This window comes from Melospiza melodia, chromosome 24 (genome assembly GCF_035770615.1).
Source record: "Melospiza melodia melodia isolate bMelMel2 chromosome 24, bMelMel2.pri, whole genome shotgun sequence".
Taxonomy (NCBI): Eukaryota; Metazoa; Chordata; class Aves; order Passeriformes; family Passerellidae; genus Melospiza; species Melospiza melodia.
In genome coordinates this window covers 424,001-430,000 of record NC_086217.1, presented here as the reverse complement: position 1 = coordinate 430,000, position 6,000 = coordinate 424,001, and positions in this window count along the sequence as shown.

Genomic DNA, 6,000 nt, shown 5'->3' with positions numbered 1-6,000 from the left:
TAAAACTAGGAAGCCCTTAGCTCCAGGCACACTGCAACTGTTCAAGGCATCCCAAGAGGGCCGCAAAAGTGACACAACTTGGCTGCCTCTGCTGCTCTTCTCATGAGTCCATCCCGAACCATAGGCTGATTTTCCTTCCCTGCGTTGAGGTTTGAATTACGCCTAGGGTTAATGTTCTTTGAACCAGAAAATCCTGAGTCCCAAGCACACAGCAGCTGCCAAGGACTACCCAAGAAGTGCACAAAAGTACCACAACATGCCTGCCTCCACAGCTATTTCCTTGGGGACATCCCTAATTCCTGGCTGATTTGCCTTTCTCGTCGTCGGGTTGGGGTTAGGTAGGCCTTGTGCTAGGATTTTCAAAATCAGGAAGCCCAGACCTCCAGGCACACTGGAGCTGTGAAAGGCATCCAAAAGAGAGTTCAAAAGTGCCACAACATGTCTGCTTTCACGGCTTTTTCCTTGGCAAGAAGCCTAAAACCAGGCTGATTTATCTGCCTAGGGTTAGGGCTAGGGTTCAGCCTAGGGCTAGGATTTTTTTAACCAGGAAGGCCTGAGTTCCAGGCTTACTGCAGCTGCCAAAGACATCCCAAATGGAGCGCAGAAGTGCCACAACATGGCTGCTTTCACGGCTTTTTCCTTAGGAAGAACCCTAATACCCGGCTGATTTACCTTCCTAGGGTTACTGTCAGGCTTAGGCCCTGGGCTAGGATTTTTAAAACTAGGAAGCCCTTAGCTCCAGGCACACTGCAGCTGTTCAAGGCAGCCCAAGGGGAGCGCAAAAGTGACACAACTTGGCTCCCTCTGGTGGTATTTTCATGAGACCATCCCGAACCATAGGCTGATTTTCCTTCCTAGCTTTGAGGTTTGAGTTAAGCCTAGGGTTAGGGTTCTTTGAACCAGAAAGCCCTGAGTTCCAAGAACACAGCAGCTGCGAAGGACTACCCAAGAAGTGCAAAAAAGTACCACAACATGCCTGCCTCCCCAGCTATTTCCTTGGGGACATCCCTAATTCCTGGCTGATTTGCCTTTCACGTCGTCGGGTTGGGGTTAGGTAGGCCTTGTGCTAGGATTTTCAAAATCAGGAAGCCCAGACCTCCAGGCACACTGGAGCTGTGAAAGGCATCCAAAAGAGAGTGCAAAAGTGCCCCAACATGGCAGCTTTCACTGCTTTTTCCTTGGCACCATCCCTATACCTAGGCTGATTTATCTGCCTAGGGTTAGGGTTAGGGTTCAGCCTAGGGCTAGGATATTTTGAACCAGGAAGGCCTGAGTTCCAGGCTTACTGCAGCTGCCAAAGACATCCCAAAGGGAGCGCAGAAGTGCCACAACATGGCTGTTTTCACGGCTTTTTCCTTAAAAAGAACCCTAATACCCGGCTGATTTACCTTCCTAGGGTTAATGTTAGGCTTAGGCCCTGGGCTAGGATTTTTAAAACTAGGAAGCCCTTAGCTCCAGGCACACTACAGCTGTTCAAGGCATCCCTATGGGAGCGCAAAAGTGACACAACTTGGCTGCCTCTGCTGCTCTTCTTATGAGTCCATCCCAAACCATTGACTGATTTTCATTCCTAGCGTTGAGGTTTGAGTTACGCCTAGGTTAGTGTTCTTTGAACCAGAAAACCCTGAGTTCCAAGAACATAGCAACTGTGAAGGACTACCCAAGAAGTGCACAAAAGTACCACAACATGCCTGCCTCCCCAGCTATTTCCTTGGGGACATCCCTAATTCCTGGCTGATTTGCCTTTCTCGTCGTCGGGTTGGGGTTAGGTAGGCCTTGTGCTAGGATTTTTAAAATCAGGAAGTCCAGACCTCCAGGCACATTGGAGCTGTGAAAGGCATCCAAAAGAGAGTGCAAAAGTGCCCCAACATGTCTGCTTTCACAGCTTTTTCCTTGGCACCATCCCTATACCTAGGCTGATTTATCTGCCTAGGGTTAGGGCCAGGGTTCAGCCTAGGGCTAGTATTTTTTTAACCAGGAAGCCCTGAGTTCCAGGCTTACGGCAGCTGCTAAAGGCATTTCAAAAGGAGCGCAGAAGTGCCACAGCATGGCTGCTTTCGCGGCTTTTTCCTTATGAAGAACCGTAATACCCGGCTGATTTACCTTCCTAGGGTTACTGTCAGGCTTAGGCCCTGGGCTAGGATTTTTAAAACTAGGAAGCCCTTAGCTCCAGGCACACTGCAGCTGTTCAAGGCAGCCCAAGGGGAGCGCAAAAGTGACACAACTTGGCTGCCTCTGCTGCTCTTCTCATGAGTCCATCCCGAACCATAGGCTGATTTTCCTTCCTAGCTTTGAGGTTTGAGTTAAGCCTAGGGGTAGGGTTCTTTGAACCAGAAAGCCCTGAGTTCCAAGAACATAGCAACTGTGAAGGACTACCCAAGAAGTGCACAAAAGTACCACAACATGCCTGCCTCCACAGCTATTTCCTTGGGGACATCCCTAATTCCTGGCTGATTTGCCTTTCTCGTCGTCGGGTTGGGGTTAGGTAGGCCTTGTGCTAGGATTTTCAAAATCAGGAAGCCCAGACCTCCAGGCACACTGGAGCTGTGAAAGGCATCCAAAAGAGAGTGCAAAAGTGCCACAACATGTCTGCTTTCACAGCTTTTTCCTTGGCACCATCCCTATACCTAGGCTGATTTATCTGCCTAGGGTTAGGGCCAGGGTTCAGCCTAGGGCTAGGATTTTTTTAACCAGGAAGCCCTGAGTTCCAGGCTTACGGCAGCTGCTAAAGGCATTTCAAAAGGAGCGCAGAAGTGCCACAGCATGGCTGCTTTCGCGGCTTTTTCCTTATGAAGAACCGTAATACCCGGCTGATTTACCTTCCTAGGGTTACTGTCAGGCTTAGGCCCTGGGCTAGGATTTTTAAAACTAGGAAGCCCTTAGCTCCAGGCACACTGCAGCTGTTCAAGGCAGCCCAAGGGGAGCGCAAAAGTGACACAACTTGGCTCCCTCTGGTGCTATTTCCATGAGACCAGCCTGAACCATAGGCTGATTTTCCTTCCCTGCGTTGAGGTTTGAGTTACGCCTAGGGTTAGTGTTCTTTTAACCAGAAAGCCCTGAGTTCCAAGAACACAGCAGCTGCCAAGGACTAGCCAAGAAGTGCACAAAAGTACCACAACATGCCTGCCTCCACAGATTTTTCCTTGGGGACATCCCTAATTCCTGGCTGATTTGCCTTTCACGTCGTCGGGTCAGAGTTAGGTAGACCTCGTGGTAGGATATTTAAAATCAGGAAGCCCAGACCTCCAGGCACACTGGAGCTGTGAAAGGCATCCAAAAGAGAGTGCAAAAGTGCCACAACATGGCAGCTTTCACAGCTTTTTCCTTAGTAAGAACCCTAATACCCGGCTGATTTACCTTCCTATGGTTAATGTTAGGCTTAGGCCCTGGGCTAGGATTTTTAAAACTAGGAAGCCCTTAGCTCCAGGCACACTACAGCTGTTCAAGGCATCCCTATGGGAGCGCAAAAGTGACACAACTTGGCTGCCTCTGCTGCTCTTCTCATGAGTCCATCCCGAACCATAGGCTGATTTTCCTTCCTAGCGTTGAGGTTTGAATTACGCCTAGGGTTAGGGTTCTTTGAACCAGAAAGTCCTGAGTTCCAAAAACACAGCAGCTGCCAAGGACTACCCAAGAAGTGCACAAAAGTACCACAACATGCCTGCCTCCCCAGCTATTTCCTTGGGGACATCCCTAATTCCTGGCTGATTTGCCTTTCACGTCGTCGGGTTGGGGTTAGGTAGGCCTTGTGCTAGGATTTTTAAAATCAGGAAGTCCAGACCTCCAGGCACATTGGAGCTGTGAAAGGCATCCAAAAGAGAGTGCAAAAGTGCCACAACATGTCTGCTTTCACAGCTTTTTCCTTGGCACCATCCCTATACCTGGGCTGATTTATCTGCCTAGGGTTAGGGTTAGGGTTCAGCCTAGGGCTAGGATTTTTTGAACCAGGAAGGTCTGAGTTCCAGGCTTACTGCAGCTGCCAAAGACATCCCAAATGGAGCGCAGAAGTGCCACAACATGGCTGCTTTCACGGCTTTTTCCTTATGAAGAACCCTAATACCCGGCTGATTTACCTTCCTAGGGTTACTGTCAGGCTTAGGCCCTGGGCTAGGATTTTTAAAACTAGGAAGCCCTTAGCTCCAGGCACACTGCAGCTGTTCAAGGCAGCCCAAGGGGAGCGCAAAAGTGACACAACTTGGCTCCCTCTGGTGCTATTTCCATGAGACCAGCCTGAACCATAGGCTGATTTTCCTTCCCTGCGTTGAGGTTTGAGTTACGCCTAGGGTTAGTGTTCTTTTAACCAGAAAGCCCTGAGTTCCAAGAACACAGCAGCTGCCAAGGACTAGCCAAGAAGTGCACAAAAGTACCACAACATGCCTGCCTCCACAGATTTTTCCTTGGGGACATCCCTAATTCCTGGCTGATTTGCCTTTCACGTCGTCGGGTCAGAGTTAGGTAGACCTCGTGGTAGGATATTTAAAATCAGGAAGCCCAGACCTCCAGGCACACTGGAGCTGTGAAAGGCATCCAAAAGAGAGTGCAAAAGTGGCACAACATGGCAGCTTTCACAGCTTTTTCCTTAGTAAGAACCCTAATACCCGGCTGATTTACCTTCCTATGGTTAATGTTAGGCTTAGGCCCTGGGCTAGGATTTTTAAAACTAGGAAGCCCTTAGCTCCAGGCACACTGCAACTGTTCAAGGCATCCCAAGAGGGCCGCAAAAGTGACACAACTTGGCTGCCTCTGCTGCTCTTCTCATGAGTCCATCCCGAACCATAGGCTGATTTTCCTTCCTAGCGTTGAGGTTTGAATTACGCCTAGGGTTAATGTTCTTTGAACCAGAAAATCCTGAGTCCCAAGCACACAGCAGCTGCCAAGGACTACCCAAGAAGTGCACAAAAGTACCACAACATGCCTGCCTCCACAGCTATTTCCTTGGGGACATCCCTAATTCCTGGCTGATTTGCCTTTCTCGTCGTCGGGTTGGGGTTAGGTAGGCCTTGTGCTAGGATTTTCAAAATCAGGAAGCCCAGACCTCCAGGCACACTGGAGCTGTGAAAGGCATCCAAAAGAGAGTTCAAAAGTGCCACAACATGTCTGCTTTCACGGCTTTTTCCTTGGCAAGAAGCCTAAAACCAGGCTGATTTATCTGCCTAGGGTTAGGGCTAGGGTTCAGCCTAGGGCTAGGATTTTTTTAACCAGGAAGGCCTGAGTTCCAGGCTTACTGCAGCTGCCAAAGACATCCCAAATGGAGCGCAGAAGTGCCACAACATGGCTGCTTTCACGGCTTTTTCCTTAGGAAGAACCCTAATACCCGGCTGATTTACCTTCCTAGGGTTACTGTCAGGCTTAGGCCCTGGGCTAGGATTTTTAAAACTAGGAAGCCCTTAGCTCCAGGCACACTGCAGCTGTTCAAGGCAGCCCAAGGGGAGCGCAAAAGTGACACAACTTGGCTCCCTCTGGTGGTATTTTCATGAGACCATCCCGAACCATAGGCTGATTTTCCTTCCTAGCTTTGAGGTTTGAGTTAAGCCTAGGGTTAGGGTTCTTTGAACCAGAAAGCCCTGAGTTCCAAGAACACAGCAGCTGCGAAGGACTACCCAAGAAGTGCACAAAAGTACCACAACATGCCTGCCTCCCCAGCTATTTCCTTGGGGACATCCCTAATTCCTGGCTGATTTGCCTTTCACGTCGTCGGGTTGGGGTTAGGTAGGCCTTGTGCTAGGATTTTCAAAATCAGGAAGCCCAGACCTCCAGGCACACTGGAGCTGTGAAAGGCATCCAAAAGAGAGTGCAAAAGTGCCCCAACATGGCAGCTTTCACTGCTTTTTCCTTGGCACCATCCCTATACCTAGGCTGATTTATCTGCCTAGGGTTAGGGTTAGGGTTCAGCCTAGGGCTAGGATATTTTGAACCAGGAAGGCCTGAGTTCCAGGCTTACTGCAGCTGCCAAAGACATCCCAAAGGGAGCGCAGAAGTGCCACAACATGGCTGTTTTCA